Below are 15,188 nucleotides of genomic sequence, written 5' to 3'. Positions count from 1 at the left end.
CCCTGCAGCCTTGCCATGTGCTCCTGTTGTCATTGGGGGAACTCCAGCCTCTGCCTACATGGCTGCCATGTTGAAGCCAGAACTAGCTGCCAGCACCTAGAAGCCATCTGGGAATCTCTGATCCCTGGCCAGCCCCCTCCCTGCCCAGGAGCCATGTGCCCAGTGCAGGGGCAACACACAGGTAGCTCCCTCCCTGCCCACCCTGGCTCCTTGTGCCAGGGCTGCTCCAACCCTAGCCAGCAATGCCCAGCACCCTGCTGCTCCAGCTAAGTCTCTGCCAGCAACAATCTGCACCCCACACTCCTGCTGGTGCTGGCTCTGCTGGTCCCAGCAGGTTTCCCCCCCACCCAGGCCCAGGACAGCCATGCACCTGCTAGTAGGGGCCAAGGTACTGGCTGTAGGAGGCTCTGCCTGATCCCCTCTTCCTGTACTCTCTACTCCGGCCTGCCTTCCCCACCACCCACACAGCCCCTGCCCCCTGCCCACCCCCAGCACCACTGTCAGGAAGCATACGTGGGTGAAACAAAAGAACTTTATTTCCCTTACAAGACCCACCCCCATCCTGCCCCTCTCAACAAACAAAAGTTCCTCCCTGCTTCTGCTGTACCACCCTACCCACCCACCAATAGAAAACCCATTTACAACTGGGAAACTATAAACAAGGGAAAAACAAGTTACAATATTTTGGGCCTTCAAGCCTGGGGGTGGGGGTAAGGGGGCAGGGCCATAGGGCAGATGCCCAGCATCCCAACATGCTTACATCTTCCCTGGGGCAGGTTAGTGCTGGGTCATGTCTACACATGCATTAATGTGCATTAACTAATCGCACCTAAATGTGATACCTGCATTTGCAGGTATCAAATTAAGGAGCAATTAGCCTAAGCTAATGTGCATTAAGGGTGTGCACATATAGACATGTGCCTGTAATGCACATTAGCTTAGGCTAATATGCATTAAAGTGTCTTGTGTAGACACATCCTTTGTGTAGCTTCATTTGCATAATATGAAATGGGGGTGGGGGTGGGGGTGGGGGGGAAGGAGAAGTGATTGTAATCTCCTTCCACCCAACATATTTTCCTTTGCTGTGCTCTCTTTCCTTTTTTCCAACCAGCAGTGGTGAGAAGTATAGGTGTGGCATAAATTTGCTGGGCATCCAAAAGGACTAATCTCAAAGCCAAAATGCTACATGGCTTTTTCATTGGAATATTGTTAGTGACCTTTCCTGGTGTTTTTGTTGGCACCCAAGGACTGATAGGCCAGTTAAGGAAGCATACAGTTGAAGCTGCATAGCCCCAGTTGAATTAGCCCATCAACAAGACAGGGAGAAAAGCTAAGTTAGCTGAAGCAGTTGATTCCCAAGTTTCGTCTACATTCACAGTTGCAGCAGTTTAAGCACAGCTGTGATTTTAAACTGTTACAGGCTCAGAAGCCTGTTTGAATATCTTGATATCAAGTTAACTAAGTCCAAACACCATTTTGCACTTACTTACCTGTATATGGGTCTCTGAAGTTAAGCTGATGCAAACATTAAATGTAAACCGGGACTCAACCACGATCATTTCCTGACCTTTGAGTGAAACACATCACAACATGATGGAAGTGGAGAAGATTTTACCCTACAATGAGGTCAGATAGCTAGGCAATATAGTGTTGCATTCCTAATTCCTTCATTCCAAATGTTATGAAGACATGGATATTAGTTCCATCTGTGATGTTAGGTCAAACCAAATAAATTTAAAAGATGGCTGCATGGAAGACTACTTGTAGCTCCTACTAATTGGACAGATGAGATATGTCAGTAAAAGTCAATGATCTTTCATGTGTGAGTGGCAGAAGGAAGGATAAACTTAAGTAAAGCAAAGTGCTGTTTTTATGACATATATTCACTAGTGGAAGTTATATTTATGACTGTATTTTCTGTAACAGATGACTAATGAATACAGAGAGATGCAAATTACAGGCAGGATATTAGAAAGAAAGCAAAAAAAATTCTGTCATTACTGGATTCTTAACTTTTGGGAGTTATTAGATTGTTGGAAATTTCCATCAACCATGCTAGTACTCTATATACAAAGAGGAAACTTCAAGAGAAGCCTGACTTGCAGGGCTTGTGTCATTTGGTGCTAAACTGTCAGCTACAGCATGGTTGGACACAATATAAAATGAAACCTGTGGGATTTTGCAGTGTCAATACTACAGACACGTGTCTTGCTTCATCTCTGATGCAGCAGGAGGTAGAAACAGTTAGCAAGCTAGTCAGGGCTGTTAAGATTTCTGTCCAAGGAGAGGATACAGTGTTGCTTGCAGTTCTGCCTTTTCTTGGCAACTCTCCACTAGCACACTGTTTTCACTCTGAAGTGTAAAGCAAAGGCAGCGTAGAAGCTCTAGTCAAAGAGGGAAGGGTGAACTACTTTGGATAAAAGAAAAATTTCTTCCACAATAACTTAGGGGCCACTGTAATTTGGGACTCAGGATTTCAGAGGAAAGCCTGAAATTTACCATTTTCTCAAAAGCCCTGGAAAACTGCAATTTGGCCGGAAATGGCCTGGAACTGTAGGGGAAAGGGAGGGTGGGGAAAAAAGTTTTAAAATACTTACTGGAAGTGCGGAGAAGGCAGAAGAGCCCTGGAAACACTGTGGAAGCCCCATACGATTTCAAGGGCAGCCAGCTACAGGCTGAGCTCCTGCCAGGGCTCACTCAGGTTGTTCAATTCCCCGCTTCCATAAAAGTTAGCACTCAATAAAAGTTGTTGTTTAATAAAGTTTATGATGGTTTCATTAAGCATTGTAAGTGGTGAGCTTTACTTAAAAGTTGTTGCTTAATAAGTGGCAAGCTTTACTTTCTTAAAACGAATGAAGAACAGCCTGTGTCCTGCTGTTCAATGGTAATCAGCCCTGCAGCAAGCTCCCTCAGCCAATCAGAGGTGTTGGAGAGCCCACCCTGAAAAAAAAGCCTGAAATTGGCTCTAGTGAGCTTGCAGGGATTGCACTTTTCCCTCACCAGAGCCTAAATTCCAGTGGTGCCTAACCATAAGCCTCACAACAAGCCTTAGGTCCAACCAGACCCATGTATTTTACTGGACTTTGGGGTGGAAGGCAAGGCAAGCATTGTAACCCATTTGTTTTGGGGTACTGACCAAATAACTTCTCTACTTTGTGTCTTGGTTCCTGCTCTCCCCTCACCCAGCTCCCTACAAAATAATGATAATTCCTATTTAAGTGCTGACCTACTATGTATTATTGCCTACCTATACCCATCCAAACAGTCAGGGCTGTCAGCTGGCAGCATTTACGGAAGTAATATTTCTTTGATTTGCTTCTGGGGGTAGTTGCTTCCCACGGGAAGGGGTGGGAGTTTTAGCAGTGGCTTTTTCTTAACAAAGACTTTGTGTAAGGGAACCAGGGTCCTAGAGATTTGCAATGATCTACCTCAGTCCTTGAGTATTATAATGTCAGATGAGAGAGACAATAGCTCAGAAGTGTAGTGCTATTGCCTGTGAAAGTTGGTGAAACTGGGTTATTACAGTAATCAGTTCAAAGTTGGCAAATCGCTTGGAGGCCTGGTGTTCATACACAGAGTGACTGAATAAGGAAATACTCCCCAGATAATTGTGGGTTTTGAATGGAAGCTGTTCCTGAGCTGTGTAGGCAATATTTATGGCATGTATATACTCATTCAGTGCCAATACTTTGGATATGCAAGTACATTAAACAGAAACTAAAATATACTATTCTGTTGTCATGCAGCTCCTTGTGGGTTGCCATGGCAGATTTATGGACCCCTACAGAAGATGCATGGACAAAACATGTGCTGCCAGCCCAGCTTGAAGGCCTGTGCTATAAAGATGTTGTATACATCTGTTAGTCCAGGTGACATTCAATGCCATTCCTATGTGATTTCACAAATGAAAAACTGCAATTTTTATCTCAAATGTCATTCAATTCTCTGTATTTTCTGGCCTCTGCCTCCTTCCAAGCCTGATTATAGCTCATTCCCAGGAAAAGCACAGTGAGTTGCAAAAACCTTCCCACTCCCTAAGATTTCACTTTAATAAATCAACCATTGCTTTGATATCAGCTTACAGTTAGATGGCTGCATGCTGATACATGTCAGGCATTGTTTTTGCTGCTGCACCAGAGACTAAAGTGGGAGGCAAACCAGAATTCTTTTCTCACAAAACAAGAAAGAAATGATTTTTTGAAATAATTATCATCCTAAATCAGGAACAACAACAACAACAAAAAAGGAAAAATGTGACATTTTAACTATATTTAATATTTTTTCTAAGAGTTTCTTCATTACTTGGATGTTTTCTCTCTTTGAAGAGACTGGATGCCTTACAGATTAAATTTATAGGGGGAAAAAACCATTTCAACACACATTCAGAAAACTAGCTTAGAAAAAATGAGTGGCTCCTGTCTTAGGGTGAGAAAAATGGAGCGGCTCTTGTCAACCCCATGTATACATGCTCCCTGCCACATCTGGACTAGAGAGTAAGTCTTCATGACCTATTTACAGACTAACTTCTGAACACAAAGGTGGAGGGGAGGGAACGCCACTAAGCATTCCAAAATGCAGACAACCCTGCTGCTGCTAATGTTACTCCTGTACCATGTTTGTCACAAAATGGGTAGATCCTTAGAGATGATGACTCTAGATGCCCTGACATAGCTCCACACAGGGTGCTATATTCCCACTCAGACACCAAGTGGGGCTGCTCTGTTCTATCCAGCAAGTTTGCTTCCAGCCTTTTTCTGACAAAGGAGCTTCAATCAAGCTCATTGTTGCTTAGTTGTTTATAAATGGCTTTTTTTCCTTTCAGGCTTCATAAACAAGCATAGTTAGCCTTTTTTAATGGACTGTTGGGAAATTTATGGACAATCGGCAACCCTGACTGTAGCAGATAACATAGCCTGTACAGCAGTGGTAGGCAATTATTTTGGCTGGAGGGCCACTTAATGACTTTTGGTGAGCTGTTCAGGACCACAGGGATAGCCCCACCTCTTAACACATGCCCTGCCCATATCACTATCTTGGGACCAGAAGTCCCACCCCTAACCCTTGACCTTTGCCACTAGAAGCCCCTCCAATTGCCCCCAGAAGTACTTCTTTTGGGAGGGGGGTTTGACATCTTGGAACCAGAAAAAAAAGGTCATATACTAATAACTGAACATCTACTATAACATACTTTAATTTTATTTCAGAAAATATTTTTGTCCTGATATATGTGTGTCTGCATAGTGTATATAGAAGTGATTGCATAATAGCTCAAAATAATAAGTCTTAATCTTGTATATTGTGTGTGGGGAGGTGTGTGGGTTTGGGGCTTGTGGGGGGTATGGTCTTTTGAGGGGGCATGGGAGTTTGTGAAGGGGTGGGGGTTTGTGAGGGTATGGGTGTAGTGATTTGTGGGAAGTATGTGGGGGTAATGGGAGTGTTTAGGGGGGTTGAGGGGTGTGGGACCCCCTGCCACATGACCCCTCCTCCCATAGTGCACAGCCCTCACTGCCAGCAGCAGGCCCTCGAGGCGCTCATGGCCTGTGGGAAGTCCTCCTGGCAGGCCACTCCAGCTTAGTCCCAGGGGCTGCATGTGACAGCACAGATCCAGCCCAACCCACTGGCATGTGCCTTCAAACCAGACCAGGTTGGCTCCATGCCAGCACATGGGGCTCACAGCACTGCAGACAGGAGGTGCATGCCAGTGGCCTGAGCTGGGCCAGCACTGTGCCTTCACATGGGGCTTTCAGCACTACAACAGGAATCTGTACATGGTAGCATGGAGCCCACTCAGCCTGATGATTCTCTGTGGCTCCCAGTCCTTGCACCACCAGGCTGTGGAGGCACAGAGCCGACCCAGCCCACACAGGTCCCTCCTGCAGGGCTGAAAGCCCCATGTTCTGATATGGAGCCAGCCCAGTCTGGTTTTAAGGCACATGCCAGTGGACCAGACTGACTCTGTGCTGCCAGGTGCAACCTTTTGGACTCAGCTGGAGCTGAGTGCTGCCAAGTGTCATGACATGCAGCTCCCAGCACTGAAGGCAGGATTTTCTCTCCCCACTCACCAGCTTTCAAGTCACCCACCATTGTGCTTGGTGTCTCCACATGGAGCTTCCAGCTGGAGTGCCGAGAACCCCACAGGGGTGGAGATACAGAGCTTGCCCAGTCTGATGGGGTACAACCTCTGAAAGCCTGTGCTTTCCACTGGCTTTCAGAGGGGTAGCCATGGGTTGGTAATATATGTTTTTTGGAGAGGCTCTGTGGGCTGTATAGAATGGCCTGGTGGGTTGCATTTGGCCCATGGGCCATATTTTGCCTGCCCCTGCCCTACACAGTGCTGTATTTGAGGCATGGTGTTATAGGTATCTGACACTTGGAAGGTGGTAAACTTAGACAATGTAACTAGTTATCTGCTTTTCATGCAGTGGGTTTGAGGTCACAGTGTAGCCCTACTGCTGATCTTTAGAAGTCAGGCAGGTTCAGAAATCAACGTTACAAGGGAGTGAGAGTTACAGGGACTGGGGGAGTTTCTGCAGGAGGGATAGAGTGGCTTAGAGAAAGGGTGTTCTCTGCATGTGAGGCTGTGATGAGTTTCTTGACACATACACTTACTGAAGGACACAAGCCAGGACTTTTAGTAAGGTGAGAGGGAATTTATGCCCCTCCTTTTTTGGCCCGAGGTCAGCAAAGCAAATGGACTGCTGAGAGTACAAGGGGATCAGAAGAGGAGCTATAACCTATGGTGGGTGAAAATATAGGATAACTCCAGGGGAAAGGATATGGAGTGAAATTTAGGAAGACTTATGCTCTCAGATTATTTTGTTTCTTTTCAGGCCTGAATAGTTGACGCTTTTTCACTGTTGTAATGTATGCTGTTTTTATGTTCCAATGCGGGTAACACAGGGATCCAGAGTGGATAGACAAGGAGCTGCTCACTATAGGCATTATTAAAATGTCTCCCCCACTTGGTTGTGGGGGAGCAGGTAATGTGGTGTTTTGCTTGCAGCAAACAGCCATTTTGAGACAGAAGCAGACACTTAGTACCTACATCAGTGTAAAGTATCGGTGTAATTTTATCCTTGACTTTTCCCAGGATAATTCTACACCAAATCTTTGTAGCATACATTGGCATAGGGGGTCATGGGCACAGACGGATGTTAGGGCCCCACTCTAACTCATGGCACTTGGCACATTACATAAAGCTCCATGTGTTAAGAGCCCACTCCCCGACCCAATAGATATTCCCCTGGTTTCTTGGGGTGGTGGGAGGGGCTGGAGCCAGCCTGCACTGACCCTGGCCTGAAGGCAGGGGCATCCCAGCAGCCTCCAAGGGGGCTGTGAACCACCCCTTTCCTCATTCCTCCCTTCCCCTCCAGCCTTTCAGCAGACAGAAGCCAGCACAGAGCTCCTAGCTGCTGAATGGCCACAGCTGAGGGGGAGCGGGGTGAGGGGGGAACAGAGCTGGGGTATTGGGGGTAGCTGGGGGTGCCTGTAAGGTGAGGAGTCTCCATCCCTGTCCTCTCCCCCTCAGCTCTAGCTATTCAAACCATCTGGGAACTCCCTCTCCTTCCCCCTGACAGCTTGGGGGGCAGGGCTAGGCCCAGCCCTGCTGATCAATCAAGGAAAAAATTAAGTCTGGAAGGAACACAGTCTGAACACAGACACTCTGGAGGGACTGCTTTTAAGTGCCTGCTCTGCTTTTAAGTGCCTTAATGTAATACCTGACGTAACCAAGATTAATCTTTCATGGGACCAGCCATTTTAAAAGCACTCTGCAGCTGTGCACGTGCTATGACACAGCTGTAGAGTATTTTCAGGGATCAGATTACTCAAAAAAATGTCACTTCTGTCTGAGCCCCATGTTGTCCATTTGTCTACCCTTATTCACATCAGGCTAAACAAATGTGATGTCTAAGCCTGTAAGTTAACTCTGGAAAGGGATGAATTCTTGTGACTTAGCTAAAGTTCTGGCCTCATTTTCCCTCTGTTGAACACCAGTAACTGAAGTCTGGAATTCCACTTGGAGACTGGCGGTCCCTCAGATGGAGAATAAGGAGTTGCAAACTGGTCCGGAGCTAGGATATCAAGAAGGTCCTTCTGGACAGTTAAAGTGGGGCCCTATACACTTGGTTTGAATAGTGCTGTCATAGATTCAGTAATTAGAAATTAGACCTTTATCCTTCTTTTGTGGCCAAAATGTGACAAACAAGTCATCCTGCTTCCACAGATTTAGTACCCTCAACCCCCACCCCCCTGCAAAAAACAAACAAAAAAATCACCTACTAGGTAACTCTTTGTGGAAAGGGAATCACTGACATTGCAATCTAAACTCACCTGTGTCTTTTCTATATGCCAGAAGCCATAATAGCTCAAAATAGATAACACATGCTTTAGCTACTACAGTTAGAGATCAATTTAGTATTGCCACCTGAGACCTAACCACAAATAATGCCTGATAGATTAAAGCCCTGCCTTTTGCAAGAGCTTAGTTGCTGGTGGCAGCTCTGATTGGTATGCTGTGCTTGAGAGAGGAACCTTCATCGTAAGAATGGCTGGAGATAGGCTAGGAGGTAGTGTTAATTCTCAATATATCAAACTGCACTGACTTGCTTTCCAGATCTAAAGCCCCCATGACTTCATGTTGCACTCTTATCTGCCATGATTCACATTACTGTTAATGTACTGTGAGCTACAAGGAAAGTGGAACATTTTAAAGAATTCTCTGCTTGGGGCACAAAATAAAAATTGCATGATGTCCTAGCCCTTTCTTCATAACAGCAGAGTCGCTGATATGGCTGAAACTACCTTGAGAGAAAGAAGCAGTGTTCATTGTCTGGTTTAAATTGCCAGAAGTAAAAAAAAAACCAAACCGTAACAGCTAATACAGAAATTCGGTTTCAACCTAACATTGCCTGGTTTAGGGCTCGAGTGTACCTTTTTGAAAGTACGGGCTCATAACATCAATATGTTGTTGCATAATGTTGTTTGTGCATCACATATACCAGAGTTCATACCAGATTCTAACCTGGGAGTTCTGTGGCTTTAGAAGCAGCAGTGAGGCCTGTGCCAAATACCATTCAACTTGAACTATGCTTTTTTTATTCTGTATTGTGCCTCCTAGAAAGACACTTGATTCTCAGTTCTATAGTGCTAATAGTGTATTGTCAGTTGGGGAGCTTTCTGTTGCAAATCCTAATTTTGCATATACATGCTCTTGTCTTCCAAAAAAGACAAAACTAAATTACTTTGGCTTGGCTTCTCATATTGGAAAAGATATCTTTTCTTTTTCTTCCCCTAGGAGCACAGAAAATAGAGCCAGCATCTGAGTAACTGTAACTTGTGCTCGCTCCAGGGGTGGTTGCAATGCCCACTAGTTCAGCCCTTGCCAACCTGGCTCCTTTTGGGCATTATCCCATTCACTCACCCATCACACCTTGATGTTATTAACTTTTAAGGAATGGGAGCCTGCCCCAGGGCTTCCCAAGCCTGGTCTCACTGTCATGACCACAGGAGTCCATAGTCATTGCCTTAAGGGCCAATTACATGGCTCCGATCTCCTCTTTACACCATGTCCATGCCTCAGATATTCTCCATCATCAAGCCCGCTTGGGCTGTGGCCTCAGCCCCCTTCTGGTCAGTGATTTTCTAATTGGCCCCTGCCACACCTGCAGGCTGCTTCTCCCCTTCCTCATAAAGTGACAGGCACTCCAAGTGCCCTATCACAGTAACAAGATCATAGAATCATAAGGGATAGGGCTGGAAGGGATCTTGGGAGGTTATCTAGTCCAACTCCCCTGCTTAAGGCAGGATTATCTCTATTTAAATTATCCCCTAAAAAAACTGTCTAACCTTCTCTTAAAACTGTATAAGCCACCTGGGGCACAACCACCAAGCAGTGTCCCAAAACACCAACGACATCCTAATCCACCACAGGTACAGCAGGGAGGAAGAGGGTCCATGTCTAGCCACTCTGAAAGGACAGAAGTAGTTTGTTAGATTACACTCAGGAGATCCAGAAAGGGAATATGGTTCTGTACTTGATTCATTTGGACAGTGGAAAAAATCTTTTACTCAGAAATGGTAGGCTTCTACATTTCTTATGCATTGAGGGCTAGATTCTGTTCTACCTGTTAGGTGTCTAACTGGATGTAAGGACTTTGTGCATTTAAGGGGAAACTCTTAGCCATGTCAGTGCCAAAAACATCACTTGTATATGGGATAATGATTCTATTTCCCTTGCAGTGTAGAGATGTAAGAGTGCATGCTGAGACTTAGTATGTATACATAGCAATGTATGTGTATGCCTTTTGTGAATGTATACCTGCATCTAAAGGCACAAAAGTGTAGGCGGCCCCAAACACTTGCCTAGAAGGTGCTAGAGGGAGGAGTGGTTACCACTACATTTTTGTGCCTTTAGATGCAGGTATACATTCACAACAGGCATATATACATGGGTATGTATGCATGTGGCCAGTGGCTAGGGCACTTGCATAGGAAAGGGCAGACACCCAAATTCTAGGCCCATTCACTTAGAAGGGGGTTTTGCGTCTGTAACTTTTTACACAGCTACTCTGAGGTGTAGCTTCCTGAGTGACTTGGAAGCTGATAAGTTGGCAAGAGAAAGACATATGTAATTATGGGTTACACTGTGATTTGATTGCTCACAGAATAATTCTAATATTATAAAAGCCTAAGTCTGTCCATCTGTAATGCATTATTTGCACTCTGATTGGCTGTCTTGGCAGCCAATCAGAGTGGCCTACACAGATAGGGAGAGAGAGCAGAGCGCGCCAATGGGAACCGAGGGGCCAGAGGGGAGGGTGATGAGGCCAGCAGAGCTGGTCTTGCCTCCCTCCCCTGCTCCTTGGAGGCAGAGGGGGATGACAGGGACCGGAGCACTGCCATAAGGGAGGGGACGGAGTGGGGCGGTTCTGCTCCTTGGAGCCAGAGGCTGGTGTCGGCCCTTCCCCCTCCCCACCCCCCAACAACAGGTGGCAGGGAGGGGAGGCAGCAGGGAACAGGGGAGGGAAGGGAGCAGGAATGGGACGGGGGTTGGGGAGTTACTGGTGGCTGAGCCCCGTCCCTGCCTGCTCCCCACAATCATTCTTGACAGGCAATTTGCTCATGCATATATAAAAGTGTATGTTTTCAGGAGAGCCTTGGTTTTGTATATCCTGGCATTTATCCCCTCTGTCAGTTAGACTGACCGTGTACCTGCCAGTAAATAAAGGCTATTTGGTTGCTATTTGGTTTTGATTCACTGGCAAACGTGCAGTAATGGGACTGAGAAAAGTATCCAATGTGGTCCCCTCTACATGCCATGCAATTATCATGCAATTAACTGGTTAACCTTGAGACTAGCTACACATGCAAAGTAGTTATCATGCCATAAAAAGTTCCAACCAGCTATAAAGTTAGACCCTGAAAATGTGTATTAACTTCATAACTGGTTCCAATTGAGTTTTAATTTGCATGTGTAGCAGGGTCTCTTCTACGGCTGGGAGCCCCATCAGTTGATGGGGCTCCCAGCCATCAGGGTCAACCATGCACCCCAAGCATCAGGGTGCACCATGCCCAGCATGAAACCCCCAAGCCCTGGGGATAGCAGCTACCCTGCTACCCAAGGCTTGGAGGTGTGTGAAACCCCCAGGCCCACACAGGGCTCTCAGTCCCAGCTGCACCTCACACAGAACCAGGACCCAGTCCCACACCTGACACAACTCTGGGTCCCAGCTTTGACTGAGACAGCTAGGACTCAGGGCCTGTCATCTCTCAGTCCTGGCTGCTCATGACCCCTGCAGCAGGGAGCCCCCACAACAGTGATAACCTCTATGGGTACCTGCTTCTTACTGATGCAGGGGGAGCACAAGATCAGGCTTCCTCTATACCAGCAATAAGGTGCGACTGGATCTAGTGCACAATCCCACATTCATACCTCCTTGCCATGTACCTGTGGCATAGCAAGAAGTGCGATTGTGTGGATCCCGCATTAGATCTAATTGTGCTTTCACCTGCATGTGTAAAGGAGACCTGACAGGTGCAATACACACTAGCCTGAATGAGCTGTTGGGCCTGGGTGAGCATTCCTTGGAACTCTACCCATGTAGAAGGGTGCTTAATTCAGGACTGCTGGAAAGGCTGCCTGAGAGTTAGATAACATGATGCAAGTCCCTGAACAGATCTATCCCAAACTCCCTTGGATTGCTAGATCACATAGGTTCCTTAGCACATTATCTTGCCAACAGAATTTGGAGGGGGAGGGAAAAAAACAGTTAAAAAATTTGGAAAAGTTCAGCATTGCTCATCTAGAATGTAACCTGACAATATAATTAAAAAAGATTCTAGTCTTATTTCCTGGCTATAATTTCCAAGAGAACTTTACCCAAGACATTAACTTTTCAAGAGTTCAATGGGATTATTATTCTTTTTTTTTTCCAATTAAGTATGTACAAAAATGTTTTCAGTATCACAGCTAAACTTTGTATTGGTAATAATCTGTGTACAGTCTAATTCTCAGTTATATGTATCTGCCATTGGTAGCATTTAGATGCAATCAAATAGCTAGTGTATATGAATTCCTTCACTGATTCCTATAAGATCCCACATGAAAAATTAGAGAACAGATTGAAACTCCTTTGAAAATATAGCTCTGGAAGCCTGCATTTGTTGCTCCATTTTATTTGGTTCAAATTAAAATTCAAAATATATCCAAAGGAGCTCAAAATAATTAGAGCAAATGGGAAATAATACTTTGGGGCTGAAAATGCTAAGTGTAGATGGGAATACTTCAAACAGAAGTAGATGGGAATACTTAAACGAGAAATACGTGGCAAACTCGTGACCATAATGTATCATCCAGTCTTCCCAGATATCTGGCTGGTCCTATCATCTGTCCCTGTGCGAATACTTCTTATTGTCAGGTAATTGTGAGCACTTTATATAGACATTGATGTTTATTCACCCAAGGGTAGATATAATTCCTAGAGAATAGGTTTCTCAGAGGAGCTATTAAATATTTACACCTTCTAATCAATATTTTAGAAGTGGCATTCATGACCCTGAATTCATCAATAATTAATACGTTCATCTAGTATTTGCAACTGTTTACTGTAATGATAGAGAGCATCAATATGAGTTTCCATTGAACTGTAATGTCAAGAGCAAGATTCCTTGCATTCTTCAGGACACTGCATATAACTTCAGTAGGAAAATAGGCATGTCTTTGTGATGCTCAGTAGCTGAAATAAACAGCCATCTGCAAATGCCATGGGAGTTTAAGGTAAATTGAAAAAGATGGGGGGATTGGTTGGTTGTTTTTTGGAAATGAAAATATAACCAGTATGGTTGATGTTTTCAAAAAGCACTTAAGTGACTGCAGAGCCAAAGCCTTGCTAAATACTCTGGAGTCCACTTAAATACTTTGAGAAACATTATCCAGAACTCCTGATGTTTTAGGAGTGTACTCAGGCACCTAAATGTCATCTTGTTCCACCCTGCTGCTGTCAGCATTCACGTGCTTAATTTTGAACAAGTCTTGGGGTAAGATGAAGACAAAGTCACAAAAAGCCTTGAATGATCAGTATTCATCTGCCATTTGCATTAACAGTTTTTCAGGAACTTGGGGTGGAACAAGATCACACTTAAGTACCAGAATATTAACTGGCCCTCACTCCCCTGCAAGATATTCCTCTCAAGAAGAGCCCTGTGAGTAGGGTGGCCATCATAGAAAGCATTACAGTTTTCTGCTCCTCTGTCCTCAGATGATATGAAACCAGACACCTTTATTTCCTCCATTTTTCTCTTAAAGAGATCAATAGAGGACTGTCCTCTATGATGGCCACCTGGTGAGGTACGAAAGCAGTTTGGCAAAGGAAATGTAGCCACAGAGGGGTCACTTTTTAAGAAAGGAATTTATGCAGATTGTAACAGTCCATGTCCCCAGGTGCAGCAGTGGCTCCCCTTGTTGACTGAAAAGCTTCTGCTCTGCTTTCATTCCCCAATCTCCCCTCCGTTCCCTCACCAGCTACACCTTGCTGGAATTATTTAACTCCGGAAAAGGGAGGCTGCCCAGGCCCCAGAGTGCCTTCTCGTCTGCTGTTGGTCAGTGCACTAGCAATATCAGCCTTATGGGTTAATTTTGCAGCCTTTGACCTCCCCTCTACCTACACCCATGCTTCACAGGTGTTAGCCATTAATGTTCAAATAGGCCCTAGTCAAATATGTGACCCTCTCTGGCCTCACTGTTTAACAGTCCCAGCTGGTTCACAGCCCAGTTCAATGTGGCCCTGTCTGGGCTCTGTCTCTCATGGCTAAACTGTAGCTTGTGTCCTGCCTGGACAGGCTCAAGCCTCCTCATGCCTTCCTGGAACTATTAGGACCTCCACCTTTCTTTCTTAGTCCTAAACCCAGCCCATCAGTTACAACTACAATGAAGAGGTAAGCCCTCTAACTCAGACTAGAAGCATTTGGGCTACTGAACCAGTTGGCTGTTGGCAGGCCCCCAGCTCCTTACTCACAATCAATAGGGCAGTGGGGTTTCCAGCAGCAGTTTCTCAGCTACAGTTACTGCTATACCAACCTCCACCCTCCACAGCTCACAAAGCCTGTTTGCTTCTCCAGACTCTGCCTGGGTTATATATCCACCAACCCACACTCCTGGGAGTCATGTGCCTTCCTTTGGCCTGTTGCAGATGTCCTCTACTAAGTTTGCACACCAAACAAACTGGTGTAGCAGGTTCCCTCTTCTCCAGGCTGAACTCTTGTCTTACAGTACTATTACTGTGCTACCAGTACTGCAATAAGTACTCTACCACCCTGGCCACTCTGCCCATATCAGTTTATGGTTAATCCTCTTGTGCCTGCAGCCTATAGTCCCCTATGGACCAGCTTCTACTGGCTGCTGGTAAGCAATACCTGGTACCTGGGTTTCCCTGCAGCTGTTGGCCACTTGTAAAATAACAGGGAGTCTCCAGTTCCCTGTTATACAGGTACACATCTATGAGGGTTTTCAAAAGCACCCTTGAAAATCCCACCAGGTACTTTTAGACACCTCACTACATTAAAAAATCTGGTACTGAGATACTTGGGCCAGAGCACAGAAGACAAAATCTGTACCAGAGCAGGGAACAGAGTCCCAGGCCAGTATCTTAAACACTGACCCATCCTTCTCTAAGTATCCAGAGAGTTCTGGT

The 15,188-nt window shown here is 45.5% G+C and overlaps 1 long non-coding RNA gene across 1 annotated transcript in view; it reads right to left on the bottom strand.

The window, feature by feature from the left end:
* Positions 1-2,815, bottom strand: part of LOC149868783 (uncharacterized) — a 58,873-nt gene extending 56,058 nt beyond the window's left edge. Inside the window, exon 1 of the long non-coding RNA XR_016441028.1 lies at positions 2,598-2,815. This is a non-coding gene — a long non-coding RNA (uncharacterized LOC149868783). The remainder of the gene's footprint in view (positions 1-2,597) is intronic.
* Between the last annotated feature and the right edge of the window lie 12,373 nt (positions 2,816-15,188).

Source organism: Crocodylus siamensis, chromosome 3 (assembly GCF_052110815.1).
Source record: "Crocodylus siamensis isolate JL-2025a chromosome 3, ASM5211081v1, whole genome shotgun sequence".
In the NCBI taxonomy this organism is placed as follows: Eukaryota; Metazoa; Chordata; order Crocodylia; family Crocodylidae; genus Crocodylus; species Crocodylus siamensis.
This window is presented reverse-complemented; position numbering and strand designations above follow the sequence as displayed.